We start from the raw sequence: 13079 nt of genomic DNA, 5'->3' as shown, positions 1-13079 counted from the left end.
TATGATTAAACGAAAAAATTCAACCATGACTTTACCAATTACTGATTGGCTCTTTTATTAAGAAGGCGGGACTATTCTGCAATATTGCTTGTTGCACTTTTTCCCATACATAAGTAATAGAAGTAAACCGACTTTGTATATCCAAATATCTTTTGAATTACATCTATCCACCTTTTTCAAAACAAGTCTACTGCGTATTAAATTATGGGTGTCAATTCTGATTTAGCAAACTTACACTCAAATGGTGTGTCCTTATTCACCTACTTATACTATGCTCTAAAAGTATGTACTCTTTTTGTGAAGAAAAAGCACATAATTTTAAGTGTATAGAAGAAAGAACAAGCTTTGGGACATACTATCTTGACATAGAATTAATTTCTTTTTCTTTTTTTCTTTTTTTTTTGCATGATGCATTTAAAAGTTAATGGCCAAACGGATGTTTATAAAAGTTAACACTGTTGTTGAGGTGAAAAAAAAAAAAACACAGATAACATTAAATAAACATTTTTTTTTTTTAATCTGGTCAAAAGTAGATTATTAGTAACTCAAACCCCTTTTATGTAAACCTGTCTCAGTCAAGCATGTCTGCCATGTTTGTAGTTTTTTAACACTTTTAACCAAATATTTCTCCAAAACGCAATGGGTTGTGGGTAATATTAGAGTTAAAGTGTGTACTGATCCACCCTTGAAAAATTTACCAATTTTGCGGCATACTCCTTTCAGCATGGCATGCTTTGGGACACACTTATTCTAATCTCACATAATATTTAGGATCGATAGTATGCACATTGGGACATGGGGAAGATTATTGAAACAAATCATTTGACCAGGAAGAGATGCATACATTTAAAAAAACATACTTTTTAGTATAGGAAATAAACTTTCTAAAACCTTAAAGAACCCCAAAATACACTTATGCTGTAACTTCTATAAAATCAAATAATAAAACAATCTTTTTTTGGCTTACCCTTGAGCCACTCTAGAGAAAATTGCTTCCTTTATCAAGTGTGACTCAAACTTGATTTTTATATGTATGTTTATATAATATATTGGTTCATATGAGAAAATGCTAAAATGACATTTATCTTTATATAGACAGCTAAAACATGTTTATCTTTAACAGCAAAAAATATAAAATTTTGGAATAAACAAGCAGTATGAATATTTTGTATGGAAAATGTCCATTAAAAGTTCATTTAAATTATTTTAGAAGACAACAATTTTAATGACATGTTATTAGAACAAGCCAATAGAAAATGTGTATGAATGTGAAAATAACTGTTTTATTTAAACAACTAAACAGTTTTAAACTTTTGAGTCTAATCAAATTTTGACACAATTCATATTTTGCTGCCAATAATTCTTGGTCTTTAAGCTTTTGTTCCATATCAGACATGAGATCCATGTGAAGTTAGGAGATCAGTTGTGTGTTTGTTGTTTATTTTGTGTCACCTCTCTTAATGTTCAGAGTCTCATATTCAGATGGTTGAGCAGAGAGCTGAAGAGAAGCATATGTGCCTGCTGCCTCATTCTGAGCCTGAAAACAAACAACAACAAAAAAACACTCTTACACAATATCATTGTCATCATGCTGCCTCATAATGTAAAATAAAAGATTTACCTTCAGCTTTGCAGACAATCTGGGGGAAGGAAAGGATATTAGGTTACTAATGTGTAGTCCTTTATAATATCTCACTATATAGAAATGGACTGTTGCATGCAAATGACTTACTGTCTCATTTTGTAGAGCCCAAGTCCAACAGTCAGAGCGTACAAAACCAGAATCAGTGGTAATATGACCAAGAGTAAAACTGTAGCCTGTTGACATTCTGAAAAGACACAATATGCACATGGAAGAAAAATATAAACATAATTTACAGTAAAAAAATATAAAAGCAAGATTAAAGTGATAATTATGTTTTAAATATGGATATTTTTCGTACAAAAAAAATGCATTGATTCACTACAGCAGGCCTTTATTCACCCCCTGGAGTCATGCGGGGCAGTTTGTGTCATGGATGGATGCACTTTATTGGACTTGTTTTGGATTTGATGAAGAGAAACACCCGCCCATGCAATTCTGAAGCTTAGAAATGCTAGGATCATTTGTAATACAACTCAGATTGAATTTGAATTGAAATCATATACACCTAGGAGGCCTGGTGGGTGAGTAAATCATGGGCTAATTTTCAGTTTTGGATGAACTAATCCTTTAAAGCATCACCCATAAATGAGAATTCTGCAAAATGCATAAAATTACTGATAAAAGCTGATAATGATGTATCTGTGATGTACTTAAACAATTACCATAGTAATAATGACTGACTGAAATATTTGTTTTACCTGTAAACTGCAGACGAGAGAGAGGCAGTTGAAGTTGTTTTCTTGCATTGCCATGAATGTTTTTGCTGACACACTGCAGAGTGGATGTGTTTGTGAGAGACTGATGTAGAGTGATGGAGCTCCTCAAGCCTGTGCTGCTCAATCGCTCTTCACTGATGAACGTGTTTGAAGAGTTAGTGACAGGACGTCCAGACAGATGCCACTCCAGTTCAGGAGAGGGATTCCCATCAACCTCACAGAAACACAGTTACATCAGATATGGAACAGCTGGAGTTAGAGATTTTAAGTGCATCTGAAAAAAAAGGAAGAGAGAATGAAAAAATACACATTACGTAGAAGGTTTTTAGACATCTTTTAAAGGAGAAAAGTACTGATTCCATAAAAAATCTTACACTGAACATGAAACACCTACAACACAAAATGCAACAAACAGAATTTATATTTATAATTTTACAAACATTCAATTACAGTATTTTTAAAAGGTGAACATTAAGCAAAAAACAGCAACTGTGAAATAAACAATATACAATTGCAATTTTATTTAGGTTGTAATAGTCTAGAGAAATGCTTTGCAGAATTGTGTATAAGTGTTTGAAAGTGTCTGTTAGTAGACTATCTGAAGCACCACAGTAACACAGAGTAAACAGTTCACACGTCTCATTTGGTTGTATAAATAGATGCAAAGAAGAGAAAGGAAACCACACCTTGTATAAGAATAATAAAAAATAATAATTTCCCCCGCAGTGTCCATCTCTTCATTAACACATTTTATCCTGTGGGAAAACACACTCTTGTAACTCACAAATGACATAAACTCATAGAAATGGTAAATTTAGCCTCTTGAATAAATGCACGTCAACCGTTTTCCAAATTGTACTGAACAAACAGATATTCCTAAATTCAATGCAGCCATCCTACAGCACAAGACTTATGAATAAAACTAAGAAAACAAAAAGTTTAAAACTTACCAGACAAGAATCATTTGTAGCAGTGTAATGTTTCCCTAAACGTAGAAGGACACCAAGTTCTTCACTGATGATCTGATGAGCAGTGTGAATGTATTGTAATATCCTGACTGACAGCTAGTGTACAACTTCCTGTATCAGCATCAACATCATAGTGAGCCCCTATTGACTGAGTCAACCTCTGCAATAAAAGCTGACAACAGTAGTTTAACATTCCAGGTGATTTTAGGGATCTAACAAAAATGTTCAATTCACTAAAGGGGCTCAACTTTTCTAATCAAAATAAAAGTAATACGGGGTTCTCCAAGTCCAAACATTCAATATTCCAAGAAGTATTCCCATACAGGCCAACCAAAATCAAACCAAGCACTTGCCACTTTCGCCTTCTACAGACTGTGAGATTTCTATGTGTGATCTTATAAGGTTATTACAAATCACACAACATAATTGTTGCGTCTCTTCTTGTAAGTTATGTGTTTGCACAAGTGTGAGCATGAGCAGGAAGTTTCTGGCTGCAGTTCACTTAACGGCCAACGGTGTCGCTAATAACAGGAGTTTCTGAATTCTACAGACAACCACTTTAAAGCTAAATACACACTGGAATAAACAAATCGCTGAAAACGATTGCTTGATTAATAGACTAAAACAAATCAATTGATCATTAGCGGTCCAGTGTGGGTTTGTCTTCAAATAGCCAAACAGGCAGAGAGAGAAATCCGTGATTAAAAACAAAAGACAAGCTACAGTAGGTTTATTGAATGCTTTTTGCATACATTGTACAAAATTACTTTAAAGTTTGAGTATGTTTTACAAGAAAATACTATGTCTATCTATTTCATATTAAATTCAGTGTTACTTTTATTTGTAATTATTTGTTAAATTTACTAGCAATATTTGAGTGAAAATTGTTTCCACACTGTATGTTTTAGTGCTGGGTGGGATGTTGTCCAAACTTCACCCCTACTTCGTCTACCCAGAGTTCAACAGTTGTTATTGAACCAATCAAAATCATTGGAAAATTACATGAAGTGAAGACAAATATGCCTTGAAACTACAAAATCATAAGATTAAACAAAAACAAGCACTACAAGTACAAAATAATAAGTATTGGTAAATGATACAAAAGATTATGTGATTAAACAAAATTATTAAATTATTACATGATAAATATTTATATTAATTAGAAGGTGTCCACCAAATCTTTTTTTTCCCAGAGGCTAGCATATTTTTTCAATTGTTTTCAATGGGAGTGCTGCATTTTTTTAAAACACCAATAGTGCAACAAGGCTTTGAATGTTATTTTCACACTAAGCGCTGCTTACCCTGGTGTTTTTTTTTTTTTTCTCAGTGCTTAGAGTTGAAGAATGTTCAAATTTGGGTAAAACATAGGGCTCATCACTGTCACTTCTTAGTCAGCTGTCCAATCACAGTGGAGAAAGGCCAGGGCAAATACCACACAACCAATTGTCAAATATTGCTTGTCCTATGACTGTGGAGGAGGAGAATTTAATCTATCTTGTTTTCTAGTATTCATGTCTGTACCAGATGGGATTCCTGGACTACGAATATTGAAATGTAAAATAGTGCATGTGCCACATTACTGGTTGTCAGCTGGCTAAAAATGCCTTGGTGGTCACATGGCCTAATGATATAAGTAGATATACAAAGATGGTACACTTCTGTTATTTATGAATGGGGCAAAGTGCAAGGTCTGTTATGGCAAGTATTAAGGCAAGTCAGTTCACTCTGTGGCCATCTTTGAAAATCTTGGGCTTAGGTACTTAGTCTACTGTTTAAAAATAATATGAAAAGCTATTCCGGTTTAGTGAACTTATGCTCAAATGACTGAAACAAATCATTTGACCTGAAGGAGATACATAAATAAAAAAATAAAAATAAAAATAAAAATTTAGTAAGAGAACTGAACTTTTCAAATGCATTAAGATCCACAAAATACTTTTTTTTTTTTTTTTTTATATTTAAAAAAAAAAAAATTTTTATGAGTTATACTGTAACTATCTTAAAATAGTTACATGTTTCTGCCGTACCTTTTGGTGTCAAAAATACCTGTTTTTGACACTTTTTAGTGTTAAAATTACTTTTTGTAAAATTATCTGCAAAGTTAAAAATGCCAGTAAGTGAAAAAAAAAGTAAAAAAAAAAAAAATACATTTGTAAGATATATTTACTCTTTTTCCCATATCTTACACACTTTTGAGACTGGATTTTGTTTATAAACAAGTTAAGATAATTTATTTTGTCTGAAAAATCTTCAGTGTGTAATGTTCATGTTGTTTTGATGTTTTCTTAGAAATACATATGTAGGTTTCATAAATGTATCTATGTATCTATGTATCTATCTGTTTTTTTTGTGTTATTTGAAATGGTAAAGAATATCTCAATTTTTTCAGTAATAAAAAAGTAAATGCAGTAGTAAACAGTACAAACATGGTAACAATCAAGACTTTTCACATTTACTCAATAAAGAGAATATATGGTGTTACACTATGAAAATATAACAAATGAACCCAGAAAGCGAAAATTTGTTATTTTTAGGGTTAAGGTGACATTGACATTACAAGAATATCTATGACAAAAACTCCTTTCAGTTTGCTAGCTGTGTTTTGTTCCTTCAATTTTTTTCCTTTGCATCTTGCTATATTAATATGAAAAAGACAACAGAGATGTTGCAGTTGTTTAAGTTTGCTTTTGATATTCATTGTTTGAGGATTGACAATAATGTCACCTTATTGTTTTTGCAAATAATTATTATTGCATTCTTAGAGCAAGTTTATTGGCAGTCATTTACGCAAGTTACTCCCATAATTTGCTCAAAGCCTCATTTCCGAACCCTTAAAGGAACACTCCACTTTTTTTGGAAATAGGCTCATTCTCCAACTCCCCCCGAGTTAATAAGTTGATTTTTACCGTTTTGAAATCCATTCAGCCGTTCTCTTGTTCTGGCGATATCACTTTTAGCATAGCTTAGCATACATCATTGAATCCTATTAGACCAGTAGCATCACGTTCAAAAATGACCAACGAGTTTCCATATTTGTCCTATTTAAAACTTGACTCTTCTGTAGTTATATCGTGTACTAAGACCAGCGGAAATGTAAAGCAGCGGTTTTCTAGGCTGATAATATTAGGAACTACACTCCCATTCCGGCGTAATAGTCAAGGAAGTTTGCTGCTGTAACATGGCCGAAGCAGGCGCATTAATATCACACAGCGCCTGAAATTAGATCCCAGCTAGGTAACTTCCAATGTGACCGGTGCTAAATTTGTGTAATTCCGGTTGTTGCAGCTGTCAGAGTTGCAGCTGGTAAATTGTTAGTGGCTGGATTTACCTGTGTGATTAGCTATGGTTATGTGCATTGTAAGGGGCTGTGATAGTAAGTCAAAGACGTAATCTACTACCATCTTTCATAGAATTCCCACGAAAAAAAAGCAATTTCGACTAATGAATCAATGGCTGGCTGCTCTGAACATGGATCTCAAAACACCGTTAGAAACGATCAAGAAATGGCATGTTTGCTCCGAGGATTTTGAACCAGATGACTATTTGGATAGTTTTACCGGTACTACAGCACGGCGTCTAAAGAGCACGGCGTCTAAAGGACACGGCGATCCCAACAATCTTCAAACTAACGTTACAGACAGGACAACAAGGAGCATCGCCCACGGCTGTAAGTGAAACATGATTAATTGCTAACGTTACCTGTGAAATGCAACCCCTGACGACTAGGTTTGGGCGAACAGTTGGCTTAGTATTTGCTATGACCAAATTCCATGTGTGATTGCAAAAGAAAGTTATTGCGAACAGTCGGTGGTGTTTTAAAGTCAGTTTTGAGTAAAAGTGTACATCATGAATGTAAGCCTGAAAAGGCAAACTGACAGTATGCATTTAAAATCTTTATATTATATAATGTAGTGGTTGCAGGAATAACTTACTCTTGCGACAGCTGGCCATTAGGTCCACTCGGCGTGTGACGTTTTTTCTAGTTTATTTTGTCAAACCGGAAAAAAATCTACTACTGCAGGATGCAGCATTGCATCCAAGTCCTCGGATGTTGCGACATGCCACTTCCTCATCAGGTAGATCCACCCTTGCCATCGATGGCAATACCTGGTCCCACTCGCGACAACACATGCAGGCACTCACTTTTAGTTGGCAAGGGTTGGCAAGCCCCACCAGCGCGAATCTGCTCTCCTCATCCCTTCTGTCCAAGGCAGTTCAGACACACTTTCTTGTCTTTCGCGTACCAAAACCTTAGCTTCAGTGAATTCTGGTTCAAATTGATACGGTTCAGGATCTGCACCAAAGTAAATATCTTCTAAATCGTCTCTCACAAATGTCTCCTTGGCGAGGAACGCTGTCTGTGCTGTGCATGCACGTTGGATATGTTGACGGAAGTAAACATTTGCACATGTGCTGTGTGGTATTACTGCGCCTGCTTCGGCCATGTTACGGCAGCAAACTTCCTTGACTATTACGCCGGAATGGGAGTGTAGTTCCTAATCTTATCGGCCTAGAAAACCGCATCTTTACATTTCCGCTGGTCTTAGTACGCGATATAACTACAGAAGAGTCAAGTTTTAAATAGGACAAATATGGAAACTCGTTGGTCATTTTTGAACGCGATGCTACTGGTCTAATAGGATTCAATGATTTATGCTAAGCTATGCTAAAAGTGATATCGCCAGAACAGGAGAACGGCTGAATGAATTTCAAAACAGTAAAAATCAACTTATTAACTCGGGGGGAGTTGGAGAATGAGCCTATTTCCAAAAAAAGTGGAGTGTTCCTTTAAGCAACATCTAAAGTTGTGACATGCCAGGAATAATGGGGCTCATCTCTGAGAGTTACGATGTTGAACCTTTGCGTAAAGCTGAGAAGAGTCTACAAGCAGCCGTTCCTCTGATTGCCTTGACTGAGTTTGTTTAGTAGGCACATCTTCACTCACAATCACCTGTGCTTCTCTTGCTCTAGAAGACGCTCCCATTGTGCTCTCAGTGTTTGTCAGCCCTCCAGAACAATCCTGGACCAAAGTGTAGTCACAGTGAAGTGAGGAGACGCTCACAACCTCTCTTGGTTCAGAGATTGTGAAGTCAACGGAGGAATAAATGATGGAGTCATCTTGATTCTTCTGTGGAACGACCTAAAGGACCAACAGGGATGAATCAGTGCTGGAAATCTCTAGTGTGTTTGTTAAAATTGTTCAGTAGTTTTTGTACTAGTTTAGTTGGTATTTAGGTTTATTTAAAACTTCATGTGTTCATTAATTTGTGTATTGTTTATTAATTATTTGTGGGTTTTTGTGCGTCTGTTCTGTTGTAACTCACTTCATCTGCATTTTGACCACTTCCATTAGTGACTTCTTGTGTAGTCTGTGGAAGTTTCCCATGGTCTTTTCTAAAAAATAAAAAAATGTCCATGTTAAATAATTTAACTAGTCAAAATGAATAATTCAAACAGGATAAGCATAATCACAAATATTAATGCAAATTATCAAAACAAGTAGCATCTTATATGTACGCTGGAGAGATTCTCAGGCTAACTTCTCTTTTCAATTTAAAGACTTTTAACCAAAAGGTGTCAAGCTGTTTTTTTAGCAGTGTGAAATGTGATACTTTATTCTCCTTCAAGTTCACATATCAAGCTCAAAACACACCTACACATCAAATCAATGACTTGAATACACCTCTGTTAAAATTCTACATCAGCTAATATACAGTGGGTACGGAAAGTATTCAGACCCCCTTAAATGTTTCACTCTTTGTTATATTGCAGCCATTTGCTGAAATCATTAAGTAATTTTTTTCCTCATTAATGTACACACAACACCCCATATTGACAGAAAAATACATAATTGTTGACATTTTTGCAGATTTATTAAAAAAGAAAAACCACATCATCATCAACATCATTTATTAAAATCAGAAATATCACTTGGTCCTAAGTATTCAGACCCTTTGCTGTGACACTCATATTTAACTCAGGTGCTGTCCATTTCTTCTGATCATCCTTGAGATGGTTCTACACCTTCATTTAAGTCCAGCTGTGTTTGATTCTACTGATTGGACTTGATTAGGAAAGCCACACACCTGTCTATATAAGACCTTACAGCTCACAGTGCATGTCAGAGCAAATGAGAATCATGAGGTCAAAGGAACTGCCTGAAGAGCTCAGAGACAGAAAAAGTTTCTACTGCACTTAAGGTTCATAAGAGCACAATGGCCTTTATAATCCTTAAATGGAAGACGTTTGGGATGTCCAGAACCCTTCTTAGAGCTGGTTGTCCAGCCAAACTGAGCTATCAGGGGAGAAGAGCCTTGGTGAGAGAGGTAAAGAAGAACCCAAAGATCACTGTGGCTGAGCTCCAGAGATGCAGTCGGGAGATGGGAGAAAGTTGTAGAAAGTCAACCATCACTGCAACCCTCCACCAGTCGGGGCTTTATGGCAGAGTGGCCAGATGGAAGCCTCTCCTCAGTGCAAGACACATGAAAGACACATGAGTTTGCTAAAAAAAACACCTGAAGGACTCCAAGATGGTAAGAAATAAGATTCTCTGGTCTGATGAGACCAAGATAGAACTTTTTGGCCTTAATTCTAAACAGTATGTGTGGAGAAACCCTAAGTACACAGCTAAAAGTACTAAGGAGTGGCTTCACAACTCGACTGTTCTTAAATGGCCCAGCCAGAGCCCTGACTTAAACCCAATTGAGCATCTCTGGAGAGACCAAAAAATGGCTGTCCACCAACGTTTACCATCCAACCTGACAGACCTGGAGAGGATCTGCAAGGAGGAATGGCAGAGCATCCCGAAATCCAGGGGCCTCATTTATAAAGACTTGCGTAGAAACCATCCTTGATTTTATCTAAGAACTTTTCTGATTTGAACGTAAGAGCGATTCAGAGAAAACGAACGTACCACGAAATCCATGCATACGCCAGTCATTCGGTTATAAATCACAAATGATCGTGGAATTGTGTGCAGCTGAATGTTCCGCCGTCGAAACGACCCTGCTTAATTAATTAACATATAAAATGAGCTCATTCCTAAAGCAAAAACTCTGTGACAATGGCAAAAGAGCGCAAGAAATCAAATTATAGTGAGGCTGAACTATCTGCAATACCAGGCATTACCACAAGGAAACGGTCGTACGCCAAGCTGGAATCTGACGTGGAGATAAGTACTTTTCCACGTCAAAGACGGTTTTTATAAATCTGTACTTTGACGTGGATTTGATCGTACGAACACTCTAAGATCAAATCAGTGCGTAAGAAAGTTTTATAAATGAGGCCCCAGGTGTGAAAAACTTGTTGCATCTTTCCCAAAAAGACTCATGGCTGTATTAGATCAAAAGGGTGCTTCTACTAAATACTGAGCAAAGGGTCTGAATATTTAAGAGATATTTCAGTTTTTTTTTAAATAAATCTGCAAAAATGTCAACAATTCTGTGTTTTTCTGTCAATATGGGGCACTGTGTGTACATTAATGAGGAAAAAAAATGAACTTAAATGATTTCAGCAAATGGCTGCAATATAACAAAGAGTGAAACATTTAAGGGGGTCTGAATACTTTCTGTATACTATAATTTTGTCACAGTGCTCTTCTATGCATCATTCTTAATACCTCAGGTGTGTCGTACACCTACCGTTTACATTTATATGTAACAGCGCAGAACAACAGGACCACCAAACCCACAACACCAACTCCAATCAGCACAGAGAAAAGATTCAAACCTAAAGAATAAATGAGTGTTTGAAAAACCACTTATGATTGATTAAGCAAGTGTTAGAGAGTCATATTGTTATCTTTAAACAACAAAGTAACAATGATCGCAAGTGCAGAGGAAAAATCCGAAAAGTGAGATATTAGGATTAGCATTCCCATCAAATCCAGTAACTGTCACTAAGCTGATGAATGCATGATTCACATGTTTTTCCATTTATAGATTATTGACAGATGCTCATATATTGGATGAATCACAGAACTGAATCTCACGTTCAACAGATGAATGCAGTTGAAGTTGTTTTCTTGCAGTTCCATGATTGTTGTTGCTGACACACTGCAGAGCGGATATGTTTGTGAGAGACTGATGTAGAGTGATGGAGCTCCTCAAGCCTGTGCTGCTCAATCGCTCTTCACTGATGAACGTGTTTGAAGAGTTAGTGACAGGACGTCCAGACAGATGCCACTCCAGTTCAGGAGAGGGATTCCCATCAGCCTCACAGAAACACACAGTTACATTAGTTCTGGTACAGCTGGAGGATGGAGAGATTTTAGGTCCATCTGAAAAAGAGAAAAAGTTAATAGTAAAATGCATAGAGATTTAAAGGTGTTTCATGGTAGACAAAAGAACATAAATCTTACACTGAACATGTAATGTGATGTTATTCTGTGCTGTTTTGTTCTCGTCCTGTAGCTGGTAGGTTATAGTGCAGGTGAAAGTGACTCTGTGCTGACGGTGAGTAGCAGTGAAGTTCAGATCAGAGATGAGGATGAGCTCCTGTAGTCTGCTGCTCTCACTAAAGGGGATTCTGGGAGTGGAGCTCCATGTGAGAGTTGGTGGAGGAGAGGAGCAGAGAGTCTCAGCAGAGCAGCGCAGACTCACAGAGCTCTCCTCCAACACCTCCTCCTGATCCTGCACTTCCTTCTGCTCCACATACAGCTGCACTTTGGGTTTGCGGGGAGAGTCTGAAAAAAAAAAGCACATTTATATACATATTTATATTGATCATAGTATAGACTACCATTCAAAAGTTTTAGACTCACCAATCACATGAATTGAAATACTGGTTTTTGCATAGTTCCATTTCAGTTTACCCTCACCCTCAATCCTGAAGATATATATTGACCACTGTGATTTGATCTAAGATTATAAAATACAGTGGTACAGTTCTTGTCTTTTAATTTTCCAGTTATACTGCCTTTCATTTGGAAGTTCTGGCTTGATGTGCTTGAGTTAAACACTAGATTGTTGTCAACATTAGTCCCATCTTTGAACCACGCTCCTGTAGCTCTCTCAGTGAGGTCTTTGTCATATGTTTCATTAATCTCAAATCTGCAGTTTATGATCACACATGATCCATTGAGAGCTTCAATCTTCTCTGGCAGACTGATGTTGAAATGTCTACAGCAAACACCTACAACACATATGACAAAAGAATTTTAACATTAAAGGAGGATTTTTATAGGGGTGAACATAAAAGAACAACAGCAAAAGTGAAATATATCTGAAAAACAATTATTGTAACTATTAATGTATTTAATAATAACTAAGATTTTCTATTTTTAATGAGATCCCAAACTTCAGAAAACATTCAGTCACTATCTAAATGAAAAGTTACAGTGTAGTTTCATGTATGCAGACTAAACCTTGTTTAACACTTATAATAGTTAATTTACTAGTCAATTTAACACTTAAACTAGTTAATGTACATTCTCAGTCACACTGAATAGGTCACACTTTACTAGATGAAGTAGAAGGGAATGAAAATCAAACCTTGTAAGAGAAAACGTAAAAGAATGATCTTCTCTGCAATGTCCATCTCTTCATTAACAGATGCTTAGTCCCTGTGGGGAAAACGCAAGTATTTACATGCAAAAATTACAAAAAGAATTCACGAGAATTAGAAATTTTAAGATTAAGAAAAATTAAAAGATTTGTAAAATCCATATTGATTCTCAAACTGAACAGCACTGAAAGAAAAGCAATAATAAAACATCAGAAGAAAAACAAGAAGAATATAAGACTTACCAGA

The 13079-nt window shown here is 36.0% G+C and overlaps 1 pseudogene; it reads right to left on the bottom strand.

Moving 5' to 3' along the window:
- Positions 1 to 1438: 1438 nt before the first annotated feature.
- Positions 1439 to 12866, bottom strand: LOC141332830 (uncharacterized; annotated as a pseudogene).
- Between the last annotated feature and the right edge of the window lie 213 nt (positions 12867 to 13079).

This window comes from Garra rufa, chromosome 4 (genome assembly GCF_049309525.1).
Source record: "Garra rufa chromosome 4, GarRuf1.0, whole genome shotgun sequence".
NCBI classification, from domain to species: Eukaryota; Metazoa; Chordata; class Actinopteri; order Cypriniformes; family Cyprinidae; genus Garra; species Garra rufa.
This window is presented reverse-complemented; position numbering and strand designations above follow the sequence as displayed.